The sequence below is a fragment of the Felis catus genome, chromosome A3 (assembly GCF_018350175.1).
Source record: "Felis catus isolate Fca126 chromosome A3, F.catus_Fca126_mat1.0, whole genome shotgun sequence".
Taxonomy (NCBI): Eukaryota; Metazoa; Chordata; class Mammalia; order Carnivora; family Felidae; genus Felis; species Felis catus.
In genome coordinates, this window is record NC_058370.1 from 97,221,082 (window position 1) to 97,238,336 (window position 17,255).

The window sequence follows — 17,255 nt, forward strand, 5'->3', positions numbered from 1 at the left end:
CCTGTTCACACTCTGTCTCTCTCTCTCTCAAAAATAAACATTTAAAAAACTTAAAAAAAGATGTTTATTTATTTTTGAGAGGGAGTACACACATGTGTGTGAGTGGGGGAGGAGGAGAGAGAGACAGAGAGTGAGAGAGAGAGAGAGACAGAGAGAATCCCACATAGGCCCCGTGCTGCTGGTGCAGAGCCTGATGCAGGGCTCAATCCTATGAACCAGGAGATCATGACCTGAGCTAAAACCAAGAATCAGACGCCCAACCTACTGAGCCACCCAGGCACCTCTGGATCACTGATTTCATTATGTAATCAGTAGATCACTTGATTAGCCATGATGTTCTTTATTTTCTTTTTAAAAGTATTAGAACTGCAGGTATTCATTTGACAGAAGCAAAAAAAAAATCTGTAGTAATGAAAATTGATTTATTTTCTTTAAAATCTGTATCTTGGAGAGCAGTAAGAAAATTTATTTAACCAGTTGAAAGTGTTAACAATAATAAACAACATGTACTTGTGTGTGTGTGTGTGTGTGTGTGTGTATGTGTGTGTGTGTGTGTGTGTGTATTCTATATACTTTAATAGTCATCCATGTTAATAAAATAGATTACTATATACAAAATAGAAGATCAGCTAAGCAACTTTCAAATGCTTCTTTACCAAGAAATAGTATTATTCTGGTTAAAGGCTTAGACTCTATAGAGTTTTGCTACTAAGTAGTTCATGGAGTTTAGCCAAGTTACTTAAATATTTGGGGTCTTAACATCTTGATCTCTCAAACTGGGAGAATGATTATACTTACTTCATTGGGTTGTTTTTGATACTTAAATAGCCTAATGTGTACAAAACATTTTGCATAATGAATAGTGCATAAAACCTTAATATTTCGTTTTACTACCATTATTACAATTACCTATTCAATGGAAGAAACTATTTTAGGCATTTTCAATGACATGAATAATGGATTTCTGCTCCCAAGTAATTGAAATGTCACATTGAAAGAATATTGACTTGAGCAAATTTTTTAAGATAGGAATGCCTGGGTGGCTCAGTCAAGTGTTCGACTTCGGCTCAGGTCATGATCTTACGGTTCTTGAGTTCAAGCCCTCATCGGGCTCTGTGCTGACAGTTCAGATACTGGAGGCTTCTTCGGATTCTGTGTCTCCCTCTCTCTCTGCTCCTCACCTGCTCATACTCTGTCTCTCTCTCCCTCAAAAATAAATGAATGTTAAATTTTTTTTTAATTTAAATTATAGTAAAAACCAGTTGTTGATTTTTAGAATGTCAGTAACACCATTATCATTACCTCTACTACAATCACCATTGCCATTAATTGTCCTTGTTATAATCTTTATTATCATGGTAACAGTGGCATTGACTGAATCTTTACATTGTACCAAGCATTCTTCTTATTTATTTATTTATTTGTTTGTTTATTTATTTATTTATTTCCAGAGAGAGAGCACATGTACGCATGCATGGGCAAGCAGGGAAGGGGCAGAGGGAAAGGGAGAGAGAGAATTTCAAACAGGCTCTTTGCTCAGCACACACCTTGATGCAGAGGTCAATCTCAAAACCTTGAGATCATGACCTGAGCTGAAATCAAGATTGGATACTTAACTAACTGAGCCACCTGCACCCCTGTACCAGGCATTCTTCTAAAGGTTTAACATATGTAAATTCATTTAATCTTTTCACAAGTCAATATTGATGATTAAGGACCTTCAAATAATAAAAGGAGAAGTGAGGATTTGAACTCAGAAATGTTGTTTTCAGATCCAATGCTTTTAAAACTGTATGTACATATATAAAGTGTGTGTGTGTGTGTAACATTAATTATATCTTAAAGTTAACTTATATATGTATAACTTATATATAACTTATATATGTATATATAAAACTTATATATGTATAACTTATATAAGTTATATAACTTATATATGTATATATATAACATATATGTATATATATACATATATACATACATATAACTTATATATGTATATATAAAATCTACATATTAAAAAAGATTGTTATACTGGTAAAATGATGTCACATATATGGGAAACAATATATTTAGTATATAAAGCAATTTTGTAAATTAATAAAAATTTACAGCTCAAGATAAAATGAGTAAAGGGTCTGAAGATAAAATTGCCAAGAGATAAATACAAACCATTAATAAGATTAAAAGTTCACTATCATTAAAAAAAAAATAGAAGTCTTTTTTGCCTAAGTATTGGCATCACAGAAAATTGTTTATTTCCTTTATATTTTCTCTCTATTTTTTTGTGAACTAAGAGAATAATAAAAATATTCTGTTTTACTAAAATATACACAGATTCAGAGTTCCAAGCTGTGGTCTGCACACTAAGTTTAGTGATTGGATACTGACTGTGTAAGCTTTTATATTTTATCATAATGGAAATAAGGAGTTAAAGGATAAGGGGCCGATGAATATTTCAAGAAGTCTAATTTCAAAATGGCACGCTAGAATGATAGGAAGGCTGATTTCAAGAGAGAAAAGATCTTATTGTAATGGCTGTGATATTTGTTATTGAGGGTTTGCAGCCATTAAAATGACAATGGAAACTTGGAAGGAGCAATGAGAGCAGGTAAGATTTCTGAAGAATGTTGGGCAAAGTTTAGTGATTCGTTCTAGTACCAAGGACAATGACTCAAATATGGTAGTGGTAATGTAGTGTAGTGTAGTGTAGTGATAGTGTAAGGCATCCGGTGAAATTTCTCACACTGCTAAGGAGGTCTTTGGGTGAAGTGTCTCTCATAAAGTACTGTGACCAGTCTCTGTCATTGGAATATTAAGTCCAATTTCACAATACTTGAAGAATGAGAATTCCATTAACCAACTGACATTATTGTTGTACTGGGCTAATGACAATTTGTTAATCTGAAATTGTAAATAGAACTTCTGAGAGCATTTAACTCTCTTAACATCATAATCTCTTAGTGCTGAGAAATCCGAAAGGAAAAATGCAATGTAATTAAAACTTGCCAGGTGAACACAGAATCTAAGCAAGGGGGGTTAATTATATGATTTGAATGTTTATTGACATGAAGCTAAAATTGAGTGACAAATCTACCTTTACAGTTATCTTTATACTTACGCCAATAGATCTTTGTGGCAGAAAGAAAACATTCTTTGGGGGGCAGGGGAGGAGAACTTTTAGAATAGCAATGCTAATATGTCTCTGTAAGTACTCTTATTCTCTACTTCCATGGTTGTGGATGCCACTGACATCACTTTGGCTGATGGACACAACTTTATATTTCATAATATATTAAAAAAATGTTAACAGTTAAGACCATCTGGCCTGTGGATTACTTGGATATTTAATATGATTTTCCATTTCTTGGCTGTGATTCACTATGAGTTGATTTAGTTTCCCTCTCAGGGGACAGTAATGGAGGCTGGCTTATTGACTTATTTGGAGATTAAATGAGTTTATAGATTTAAAATGCTTAGAACATTGCCTGGCAAGTGGTAAGCACTATGTAAATGTTTACTATTCTGTATTATTATTGTCATTTTATTTTATTTTTCTTAAATCTCCAGGGATGTATCATTGTAGAACAGTCGTGCTGATACAGATCCCAGGCTGTTCTCCTCCTTTGCTGACAAGGAGACCAATTCCACCATTCAGAGAAAGCACAGATCTTACAGTCAGATTGATGTTTGGCTTCCAGCTGTGCTGTCTACTAAATGTGAGTACCTGGAGAAAGTATTTAACTTCTCTGAATCTCATTTTGTTTACCTGAAAATGCCGTCAGACTATCTGTTCATGTTGTTTTACGGATTGAACGCACGTATAATAGCTACTTGCCCATTTCTGGATACAGTAGTTACTTATGTTTGTTTGTTTTGTTTGTTTTTAACTTCAGTGTTATTTATTAAGCGTGAGGCTGTCACAATAATTAAAGTGCTTACACATTTACAATACTGATTATGAATTGTGTATGTTTCCAAGGTTCTAATGAGCAGATCCACGATTAGTGGAGAGCGATACCCATAATCGATATTTAAGCCATTACTCTTTTCTGTAATGACGGCATAATATACTAGACATGCTAGTGATTTTTCATATGCTAGTAAAATTCCATATGTAGAGAATTTTCCTACTTTATCAACAAAAACAATGAATGGATGCCTTAGCCCAGCTAGCCAAAACAGATTTTGTCTTTTTGAGTTGGGACCCAAAGAGACCTAAAAAGTTAATAGCAGGGCCTCTATGTCATTGTAGGCCCAGGAGCTATTGACAATATGATGGGCTTTCTGAAATCAGAAAAAAAGAACAGAAAAAAAAAATGACAGGCACAGTAAAAAAAAAAGAGTGAGAAATAAGCCTTGATGAATTTCAGTTAGACTTTTTCCTCCCCCTCAAGTTTGTGAAACACTACTACATCTTAAAATAAATCATCCATATCTGAAATCACCTTGAGTGAGCTTTTGATCCATTTGTTTCATTTATTTACAAAAAAAAATTGTTTCTGATGAAGGTAACTTATTCTACAACATCATATTTCAATAGTTGCACATATTTGGAAAGTCAGTGGTGTTGTAGGTAAAGGAAATGGCTTGAGATAAAACACTGAGGTATGAAATGTTTACCACTCTGTTCAATATTATTAGAGCAAACAGTGCAAAGCAGGAAGCCATGGGAACTAATGGGAGGTAAGGAATAGCTCATAGATGGTCTTATTACTCTGCTAAGTTTGATTTTTTTTTAGATAGATTATTCTGGTAATACTAGAGACACTAGTGAAGAGATTGACAAATATAAAGGGGAACAGGGTAGGTCAAGGTATATAATAAGCTCAAATAAGAACAGTGATTTACATATTCCAGGAAATAAATATATATATTCTGTTTTATACATGATGAAAGCCTATGATAGTTGTGGTGGCAGACTAAATTTGCGTAGCTAGTCTGTGGCCAAGACTGACTTTGAATCCAAAATCCTCACACATTAAGACCTGTTTTTAATAAAACGTTTTCCTCATTTCCCACGTGGTGTCCCAGGGGCCCTTTCAGCAGCTGAAAAGGACACCAAGTGAGTGGGGACTTTTTAATTTTTCAGCACTTCTGTAGAGCCTCTTCAAAGTTCCACTTTTATCTGATTTTTTACATACTGGATTTCCACTTAAAATTCCAGTTGGGAAGAAAAGAATTAGGGACAGGATGGATTCTACTGCTGTTAAAGGAATAAATGTATAAATATACTCCAAATAAATGGAGGTGTTTTTTTTTTAAATCACACTTTTGAATGTCTCACTAGACACTGTGATCTTTAACCTCCTGCCTAAATTGAATGCCTTAAAGTGGACATTACTGAGAGGTGATCTTTGAGATACTGGATAACTCAAAAAGGAGGTAGGTTGGCTTCCAGAGGGAGGGAACTAATGCAGAAGGAAGAGACCAGCACCCAATTTTTCATCATATTGAATCTCAACAATAATTAAAGTCTGCTCCTAAAATATCAAGGTTCTGAATGAAAAATATACCTGATGTGCCTGCCTTTGGTGGCTTTAAGTAAGCTGGCTATTTCAGCCACTCGTTGGGTATGATGTCATAAGGCTTTCGTGGACAAATTATTTGCTTTGGAAAACCAAGGAAAATTTATCTCTAGTAGAAAAACCCCAGCAAGGAGGGTAAAAAGAGAAAGTAGCACATCCTATTTGCAATTATATTGCATCATATTTAGGGCAACACCACCCAATAGAAATGCTACGTGAGCCACACAGATCATTTTAAATTTTCTGATAGCAACATTTAAAAAGGCAAAAATAAACAGGCCATGTTATTATAATATCTTATAAGATAATAAAACAAGATATTTAAACATGTTTTAAGTTTAAAACAAGGTATTCAAAATATTATTCTAATATACAATTAAATAACAATTATGAATAACATTTTACATATCATAAATACTAATCTAGACATTAAATTTTATGATCCATATTTGACTCCATGAAATTTATCATTGCAAACATAGATTCACTTTTCAAGGGCACAGGAGCCACTTGAAATGTTAGAATGTTTGTAACTATTTCTTGAGTGAAAATGATCAAGGAATGGGGAGTTCTAGCTAATTAACTATTTTGATACCAAAGGACATCTATAATTTTCATGCTTAAAAATATTTTGGGGCGCCTGGGTGGCGCAGTCGTTTAAGCGTCCGACTTCAGCCAGGTCATGATCTCGCGGTCCGGGAGTTTGAGCCCCGCGTCAGGCTCTGGGCTGATGGCTCAGAGCCTGGAGCCTGTTTCCGATTCTGTGTCTCCCTCTCTCTCTGCCCCTCTCCCATTCATGCTCTGTCTCTCTCTGTCCCAAAAATAAAAAAAAATATTTTACATTTTCTGAGCTCATTTTTATGCCTTGATCTAGCCAAAATATTATGAATTTCGAGGTCACAATTTCACTCAAATATTTTCTTGGTAAAGATTGTAGCTGGAAATGCAGGAGGTATAAAAGATTGAAAAGAATGAAACTTGAAACTAGAAAACGATGCAGATATTTTTATCTGCATCATTTATTCTTCTTAACTGGTTTATCTTTTCCCCTTTTCTCCAAAAATAAATAATGGCTGAATCATTCTACCCAATGGAGGTGTATGATATTTTGAGGATTCTATTTTAAGAGACTTGCTCCAGACTTTGCTCTAAATCCATATAGTCATCCAGTTTCTTTTTCTATTAAGTTTGGTTTTTAGAGCAATTTTAGGTTTATAGAAAAATTGAGAAAAGTATAGATATCATATATGTATATGATATATATATGATATATATATATCATATATATATGATATATATGTATATTGTATCTCCCCTGTGACCACACATATATAGCCTCCCCCATTATCAACATCCTCTACCAGAGTTGTACATTTGCTACAACTGATGAACCGACACTGATCCTACACTGATATACATCATAATCACCTCCAGTCCCTGGTTTACATTATGTTTTACTGTTAGTGTTGTATTTTCTGATGGTTTAGACAAATGTTTAATAGGATGCATCCATTATTATGGTATCAAACAGAGTATTTTTACTGCCCTAAAATCCCTTGTGCTCTAATTATTCATTCTTCCTCTTCCCCAACCCCTGGCAACCACTGCTATTTTATTGTCTCCATAGTTTTACTTTTTCCAGAATGTCACATAGTTGGAACCATGTAGTATGTAGCTTTTTTAGATTGGTTTTGATCACTTAGTAATGTGCATTTATGGTGCTTCCATCTCTTTTCAAGACTTGATTACTCATTTCTTTTTAGCAATGAATAATATTCCTTTGTCTGGATATATTACACTTTATTTGCATGTTCACTTTCTGCAGGACATCTTAGCTTCTTCCAAGTTTTAGCAGTTACAAATAAAGCCACTATAAATATCCGTGTGCAGGTTTCTGTATGGACATAAATTTTCCATTCCTTTGAGTAAATACAAAGAAGAATATTTGTTTGATCATATAAGAGTATCTTTAATTTTGTAAGAAAATGCCAAACCATCTTCCAAAGTGGCTCTACCATTCTACATTCCCACTAGTAATAAATAAGGATTTCTGTTGCTCTACATCCTTGCTAACATTTGATGTATTCAGTGTTCTGGATTTTGGCTATTCTGTTAAGTATGTAGTAATATCTCATTGCTGTTTTAATTTGCATTTGCTTGATGACATTTGATGTGGAACATCTTTTCGTATCCTTATTTTTCATCTGTTTATCTTCTTTGGGTTGCACCTATAAGGTCTTTGGCCCTTTTTTTACCCAGGTTGTAGTCCTCTAATTTGTAATGTACTATTATCTAGCACTTTCCATGATGGGTATTATTTCGTAGACTGAAAAAGCTAAACAGAAGTTAAACATGAGTTCAATTTCGTAGATGGGAGTTATTGTACTATGTGTATTATTGAAATCCTCCACAGGTTGCTTCTCTGGGCAAAAAGTCATTAACAAAGCTGATACTTGAGCCCATTCTGTCTGATCTCCTCTTTACACTACAAACTTCTTTGTACTGTTAACAAATGTAAAAAGTAAGCCACACATTCCTTTCCAGAATTTGTGATTCTTTAGGTTGTCCCTTCAGTTATGTAAGTTCTTGCACAGCATGTATTTTTCCCCTCTGTGTACAATGACAACAGTTAACTTTGTTTATAGGTAAAATAATATATGCAAAATCAATATTTAATAAGAATAGCTAACATTTAGACCTTTCTTACTGTATGCCAAGCACCTTTTAAATGTTTATCTGGAATAACTTATGCAATATTTGCAGAAACCTACAAGTAAGGTAACATTATCTTCACTGTGCAGATGAGGTGCAGAAAGAATAAAACCCTGTCCAGCTTCATATTGCAGGCTAGCATTTTGTGGATCCAGGGTTCAACAAGGACAATTTAATGTAGGTTTTGCACTCTATCTGAAGCATTATGGAGCACTGACTTGCCACATGAGCTCTGTGATAGCAAAACCATTCTCTAAATTATCTGAAGGCCTAACTGGAGAGAAACATGGAACCTATTCAAAATGAACAATTTAAAGACCAATGCAATTAAATAGAATATTCTTGAAACAATAATGAATAAGGGTTGATGATTATAAGCTGAAAAAGATTTTAAAGGAAAGCTTGTTATAAAGTTCAGGATGGAGCTGAGCCTGAAGTATGAGTGACATTTGATTGTAGGAAGGGACAGAGATGAGATTCCAAAGAAAAGTGAAAACTAATAAAAGTGTAGAAATATGTGCTTTTTGTGGGAAGTAGGGGAGAACAGCTGACTAGAACAGAGGTTCAACTTGGGAAAATAGTCATTTTAAATCAAAAGTCTGGTTTTCCACAGAGTCTGGTCTTCCTATGGGTAGAGGGGCAGAATCCACCGTGGTTTCCTTACATTTTGTTTCTACCTTAGAACACTGAAACTCAGCTTTCAGCAAACAGCAATTGCCTTTGAGCATTTGTATGTTCTCGCGCTCTTGAACAACTACTTTCTGATCTCACAAGATGTTTGCTATCTTCTTCATTTCTCAAGACAGTTGCACTCTCTCTGTCAAACTTTACTGTGGTTATTTCACCCCTGAAGTAACACACAACAACAACAAATTCTATTGCTGATCAGTATAAGCAAATAGCTCCTAGAAACACCTGGAATCTGTGAATGAAACACTTGTTAGCTTAAAGCCTGGACCACACCTAGACTTTCTTTATGTAAGGCTTGCTTTTGGCCATTGTATTGAAGAACATAAATACTAAGGAACCTGCTATTTACTAGAGAAGATACTCATTCAGACCTAACTAATGCAGTGTGTATTCTGTGGTTTAAAATTGTAGAAAAAGGAAAGATACAGAATGTTGTGAGTGTTCAGAGCAGGACTGGTCTGTTTGGTATAAATTAAGATGGGAGTTATGTTTATAAAGGTAAGTTGCAAAAAATGTGGAGATAATTACTTATAAGGGTTAGTTAGGCAGCAAGTCGTTCCCTAGGAATTTAAACATGATCCAGGTTGCATTTTAGTAAATTTTACTTTGTGCCAGTGGAAAATAATAATAATGATAATAATTGAATGGTGAGGAAGAAACATTAAGTAATTGGGATAGTTTATCCCAATAATGATCAAAATTTATCATTTCTTTGCATATAAAATTATCTGTGTGATGCTGCATAGACTTGAAAGTTGAGCACAGGGGAACTGGTTCGTTTAAGTACTCAAAGTCAATGGTTCAAGTTCAGGTTTAACAAGTTTAATTTTTGCAATAGTAATTTTGTCATGCTTTTGTGTAAGAGAAACGTTGGAGTAATTATCTCAATTATCACATTTATTTTGTCTCTGGAGTTTACCATATGTCATGATATAGTTATTTGACTGGCAGGTGGTGGACCAGACTGCCATAATTTCAAGGGATCATATAATACTTCAAAATCTACAAGGTTTATGATTATTGCTATCCAGTACATTGAGCTGTCCTTTAATTTGGGGAAGACATATGCCCTATGACATAATTTATTTTTCTCAAGTCAGTCTGATGAACAAAATGATATGTATTTGCAAAGCTGTTTCAGATTTAAGAAGTATTCCATATACTTGGGCCAGTGATCTGACACAACTTTTTGGTGAGCAGTATTAATGAGTTTCATCGTGTAACATTGAGTGATGCCATTCTGGCTACTTTCATTATAAGTACAATCAAAAACAAGGAAAAACACTTACTGTAATATTTTTAATATGTTAACATATTTCCCTTTACATAAGTTTACCATTGTAAAGACATCTATGACAAGCCTGTATCAACAGATTATCTGACTTTAGTGAGTAAATATATCTTACTGTGAAGAAGGAATTCACACATATGGAACAATGAAGACACTAAATCCTATTTTGGAATCAAGATTTAGGCAGAGCATGAGTTTCAGCAAGCACTTTTCAGATGGTTTGGGTTATCAAGGTAGACTATATAGAAGGAGTGATCTTGAGAAAATTCTCAGAAGTTGAAAACGTGGTAGGGAAAGGAAAGGAAGAGCCAAATGAGGTCAAGGAGTAAGGATGGATAAGAAAGCATGCAACGGAAACTAAGTTGTCAGCACCAGGTGCCCACAACCTCAAGTATTCAATGTAGACATTATGATTTTGAGCTTTGTTGGATTAAGTAAACTGTCAAAAGTTATATGGCTCGTCAATGATTAAGGCAGGAACTGAGGTAGGACCACAAAGCTCTTTTTACTACTCATTACACTAAGGTGCAAAGAGGAAAGTTAGTTCGGGTGAGTATGAATACAGTGTACTTTCAAGCTCACATAGCACTATGTCTCAAATTTATTTAAATAAACCAACTTATTATTGATGGTTGCAGTAGGAATTCAGTAAACTTGTGCCCGCTTTATAACAAAATACATAAATATATAGATAGATGATAGATTGAGATATGAATTTAGTATGATAAAAATAACAATCATTGCATATATCAACTTTATAAATATGTACACAGAGGAAACAATAAAGGACATAACTAAAACCACTGTACCATAAATTTTTAGCCTAAGAAAAGCAAGTAGCAAGACAATAACTATATACTGGTGAAAGAATTTTATGAAGAAGAAAAGTCCTTTATGATCAGAAGTTATAATCATAAGATTATGAAACTAACAAGAGCAAGAAACAAACAAGAAAACAAATGCCTTCTTGTAGTAAGATGGCTCTAATATATTGTTATATAAAATGACTGAACTTGATTTTCAGATTCTTAGAGGACCTTTTCTAGAGATTCTATACACTAAGGCCAATTCATTTGACTATTTTTTAATTAAGTTGTTTTTAATGTTTATTTTATTTTTGAGAGATAGAGCACAAGTTGGGGAGGGGTGGAGAGAGAGAGAGAGACAGAGACAGAGACAGAATCTGAAGCAGGCTCCAGGCTCTGAGCTATCAGCACAGTGTCTGATGTAGGGTTAAACTCACAAACCATGAGATCATGACCTGAGCCAAAGTCAGACACTTAACCAACAGAGCCACTCAGGCACTCCTCTTTGACTAACTCTTTTTTTAATTTTTTTTTCAAAGTTTATTTATTTTTGGGACAGAGAGAGACAGAGCATGAACGGGGGAGGGGCAGAGAGAGAGGGAGACACAGAATCGGAAACAGGCTCCAGGCTCTGAGCCATCAGCCCAGAGCCCGACGCGGGGCTCGAACTCACGGACCGGGAGATCGTGACCTGGCTGAAGTTGGACGCTTAACCGACTGCGCCACCCAGGCGCCCCTCCTCTTTGACTAACTCTTAAAGGGCATTCATTATTATCCTTGGAGGTGACTTTGAATATTGAAAATATTCAGAGGAGATGAACTGGATATAGATAAAACAACATGATTAATATTTTATTTCTCAAGAATTAACAAATTTGTGAAGAGTAAAGAACAAGGATCAAAGCAAGTATTATCAGTCTTGTACATAAAACACATGATTAATAATTTTAAGTAGCAAAGTTAAATAAAGGATATTTATACTCACAACTAACTAAAGTACCATTAGCTCAAGTTATTCATATACATGTTTCCTGGTGCAGTCTTGTTGGTGGTGATGGTGCCAGTTTCAATGGTAAATATGAGATCCTAAGGCATGGTTCAGTGGTAAACATGAGATGCTAAGGCATGAGATCCTAAGACATTTCTTTTTCTCTTGAAGGGAGATGTAAGGGAATCAAGCCACATGCTAGAGTGGTGGTAGGTTAAGAGTTGTTAGAGAAAAATTTGCTCAAAGAGAAATTATCATCCTAGCAATAGCTGAAAGATTTTGAAGAAAATATATATCCAATGTTAAAATTTTAAAGTAGATTTTAAATGCAGCCCAATTTCAGTCAAACGCACTACACCCTACTCACTCCTTGCTGAGTTGGTGCTTTTGAGGTGCTTTTGGATCAATGGTCCAAACTTGGTCTGGGCGCTGGAAGTAAAACTCAAGTGTGAATGGCAGGTCAGCAAAAAGAGTTAAATGAAAATCAGGGAATGCAAGTCTCTGGGGTTTTCTGGAAAACCACTAGCTATGGAAAGAGGGTTAAAGAAAATTATATGCAAATCTTAAAGCCAGTTTTTAAGCTATTATATACTTATTTGAATTGAGAAAAACATAAATATACACACACATCTGTCTATATATCTATCTTGAGTAATTCAAGAAGAAGCTTATTCCAGATATTGTAAAAAAAGAATAATGGCCCTTTTCTTAAATTATTCAGGCAAATATGATTATAATCAACATTTGCATTTGCTCTAAGGAACTAGCATCAGTTACATGAACTTTTCATGTGTACTGTTCAACTTAATCTTCATTCTCACCTTGTGAGTGAGATTTTACCATCTCTCTGTTTCTTTTGAAGAAGGGAAGCTCAGAATGGCCAAGTGTCATGAGTAATATAAATGGTAAATTTGGGAGTCAAAGTTAGATCCTCATATTAAAATCTGCATTTTTTTTGCACCCATATCACTGCCTCTCCTGATGTTCGGCTTGACTTCCCTTCACTTTATGCCATGTTAAACAAGCTCTGATCAACCTTACAGAAAATTACATAGTAACTACCCTGTCATCCACTTCCAGGTCTCTGTTATTTCCTGGTTGCAGTCCATCTGTCATCTGGCTACCTAGGAATCCCTGAACAATACTGTAACTCAAGCTTACCTATTCCCAAAATCAGTGTGCTTGATTTTCCTATCCAGGCATTTTGTTTCTGAAAGTAAACCTGCTCACACTGAGAGCTTACTGTCTACTTGTTGAGTTTTGAATTAACCTCCAATAAGTTATCTTCTGCATTAATGGGGGGGTAATAAAGTAAGTAAGTGGTGATGAAGTCATTCCAAAACCTACCTCCCATATAATATGTATTTTTTATATGTAATTGACATTGTCCTTCAGATTGTTTGTTTGTTTGTTTGTTTGTTTAACCTAAGGGACTGATACATCTAACAAGTGTAGTTTTCCTTCAAGTCCTAAAAAAACTATACACATAGAGAAATCCAACAAATGACAGTGTCTCTTTACCTAGGGCACCTCTGGATGGCCAACAAGTACATCTTCCTTGAATTATTAAAGCAAATGAATCTAAAACAAAAAAAAAAAAACAATGCATTCAAACTGCAATGACAGGTATATTAAGTGTGACCTTTAGATGATCCACTCTTTTCCATTTTATTTTTTATTTATTTTTTTATTTTTTTAACGTTTATTTATTTTTGAGACAGAGAGAGACAGAGCATGAACGGGGGAGGGTCAGAGAGGGGGAGAAACAGAATCTGAAACAGGCTCCAGGCTCTGAGCTATCAGCACAGAGCCCGACGCGGGGCTCGAACTCATGGACCGTGAGATCATGACCTGAGCCGAGGTCGGCCACTTAACCGACTGAGCCACCCAGGCGCCCCCTTTTTTCCATTTTAAATGAAAAAAAAAACATTAGGTGACTTTCCAAATTTACTTGGAAAATTTACATGTATTATTAATATCACAGGTAATAGAGTAAATATAAGGTAGATTTTCATAAAACCCCAAGGACATGACATGTTTTGAAATTAGCTTCTAGTATATATGATGTTCTAATATTTGGAAGATAGTAAAATAGAGCCTAGTTAAATGTGTAGCAACAAGCCACATGTCTGTTTTATGCAGAAATCATCATAACCCAGTTTTTCTCAGTAGAAGTCCAAATTAGTAGAGGAAAGAATTCTAGAACATTTTATATATGTGACCTTTAGTAAACATGTTTCATGAAATTTGATTTCCACAAATTAATTTGAAAGGGCTTATTTGGAACATGTTGTTGAAACGGGAAAAATAACTTGCCAGGCTACAGAAAAAGACTAGAGGGCAATGAATAAATCAATCACCATGATAAAATGTCAAAGAATATGAGGCGGAATCAGTGCTGCTGGGGTTGCTATGAAGTCAGGTGTTATTTAACATCTTCATTAAAGCCTTAGAAAAGAGAACTGATTGACACTGGGAATTGGAGTTGGTTCTTCTGCACAAAACTATTTAGATAACACAAATGCTAGTGTTGAATTATGGTGCACCCATTTATTTTCAAGGAATATTGGCACACCTGTTTCATCTGACATTATCCAAAAGTAGCTGGATTTAAATTCAGGTTATCACAATTTCCATTGTGATATTGTAGGGGAAGCACAATTTTACCTCTTCCCTCTTTGCAGTTTTCATTTGGGTCTGAGAATTAAACTGACATAAGACAGATAAACAGAAAACATACACACTCCTATACGATGTTCATGACACAGGAGCCCTCATAGAGAAAGGAGGACCCCAGGAATGGTGAAACCTATAGGCTTTTTCATTAGATTGAAGAGAGACAGGCCATTATGGAAAAATAACTGAACTATGTGGGGGCATTAACAAAAAATAAGAATCATTTCACAAAGGTCTGTACAGAATTCTCTCGGTCTTAACTGCTCATACTTGATGATAAGAATGTTACTTTCCTTCTGCTATAAGATGGATGTTTTTCACATAGGAATTTCATCTGCTTTTAAGAAAAAGAAGGAAGGTCAGAGTGTTTTTCTTGCATTTGCTGGTTTTTAAGTGCCTTTAACTCAAAACAGTTAGTATTCTAGAGTGGCAGATGTGGGAATGGCATGTTCTACTACCCTTTAATATCAAAATTACCATCTGTTTGAACTTCCCAAAGTTATCGAAAATAATTCTATGTGAGGTGTCCACCATATGCCAAATATATCTTATTTGATGGTGGAAAAGAGAACAGTGTTGTGCCTGCCTATTTGTCTCATTCAAATTTCCATATACACTCCATATGTTTGCCATATATATATATAACCTATCCTGATCCAAACCCAAGGATAGCAAAATGGTGACATTTAACAAAATAATTGGAAACAGATATCCTCGTGTATTTTAAAACAATAGAACCTACAGAAACAAAGGATGAATTCAGCTAAATAATTCCGTATGATAGATGTATATTTAATGTCTACCAAATACCAAATACCTGCCCCAGTATCCGGCACCAAGAATGGGAAGAAATATGACTATTATTACCTTAGGTGAAAATGACTTCAGACCAATAAGAAAAGAAAAATGCTGAGAAAATCGAAGGGGCTACAATTGCTCTCTGGACATTTTTGCTTACTCCTTCAAATTAATCACTCCTTAGGTTCCATAGGATCCTTTTGGAAAAATGGACCGGCTTGCCAGACTGTTCTTTCTGTTCTTTAAAAAGGCATATTCCTTAAGTGCTGCTTTAGACCTGTTTACTATTCTCAGGAATTTGCACTCCAGCCAGGAAGGGAACTAACTTTCAAATGAAAATGAACTAAATTATCTACTTGGGGTTTGGCCAAATTCCTCAGTTTTTGGTCTCAATTAAGCTCAAAGAAAAAAATATATACATAAACTTACAACAAGTCCAAAGTACTACATAGGTATGCATATTGCTCAGAACATCAAACATAAGTTAAGTAGCTGATCTTTAAGGGAAGAGATGTTAAATGGAAGTGACTTGTTCTTCATTCTGGAGGGCACTCAGCTCTTCACCATCATTTAAAGAGAAAAAAAAGACAATTATGAGTCAGACTAAGATTTTGGTATAGTTTCTACATCTATATAATTATGTTTGCACATCTAATTGCCGAATGCATCCTTTGTGGTCTAATCAAACACATAGTTATTCAAAAAGAAGTGTTGCCTTTGAAACAAACAATATTTTCATAAAATTAAAATAGCTATTTTTTAAAGTGTATTTTGAGAGTGGGTGGGGTGAAGGGAGAGAGAAAAAGAGAGAGAGAAATAGAGAGAGAATCCCAAGTAGGCTCCATGTTGTCAGTGCAGAGCCCCACGTGGGGCTCCATCTCACTCACGGTTCATGAGATCATGACCTGAGCTGAAATTAAGAGTCAGATGCTTAACCAACTGAGCTACCCAGGCACTCCAATTTTTTTCTCATTATATGTATGATACATGTTAATCATAATAAAAGTTCAAAACAATGCAGAAAATTAAGGAAGAAAGTAAAACTTCACTGGAAATTTCAGTGATCGAGATAAACATGGGTATCATTTATCCGCTACTCATTCTTTAATGCGTATGTATATGCACCAGTACATAGTCAAATGTATAACTTCACATGAATAAGGTCACATTACTCATGATCTTTTTATTTCAAGCACTACAATGTTTATTAGGTTTTATTTATTAATTCTTACATCTCTCTTCCTTCTCTCCTATCTCTTGAACTTCTACATTCACAACTTCCACATACTCAGAAATAAAACATAATTTTCCATGACAATCTTGTTAGTATTATTCATAACATGTTATAATGCTATTTTTTGGCTCATTCTAGAAATCTCTTTCAGTTAACTGCTAAAGCTCTAACTCACTAGTTTTAATGATTATGTGGTAATTCATGGTTGGCTCTAGCATAATTTATTGTTTCCCTTGTTGATGTTTAACATTCAGGTTTTTAGAGTTCTCCCCCTTCAACAATGCTACAGTCTACATGCTTATTACATTCTTTTATTTTTTCCTATGGAATTCCCCAAAGTAAAAACTAGTCTAATAGTTATGCCCATAATGTAATACAGAGTTTTAAAAATATACTTAATGTGAATTTTACTAGCACTGAATGAAAATATAGTTTTTTCCTCTGTAGTCTCCAGAAACAATGAACCTATTACTGCTTTTATTATCATTTTTGGCCAATAAGATAATGGGTAGTGGCATCTGACTTTTAATTC

General features: G+C 34.7%; 1 long non-coding RNA gene across 1 annotated transcript in view; it reads left to right on the plus strand.

The window, feature by feature from the left end:
* LOC123384515 overlaps positions 1–17,255 on the plus strand; it is a 543,186-nt gene that overhangs the window by 245,587 nt on the left and 280,344 nt on the right. The window contains exon 3 of the long non-coding RNA XR_006595696.1: positions 3,571–3,719. This is a non-coding gene — a long non-coding RNA (uncharacterized LOC123384515). The remainder of the gene's footprint in view (positions 1–3,570; positions 3,720–17,255) is intronic.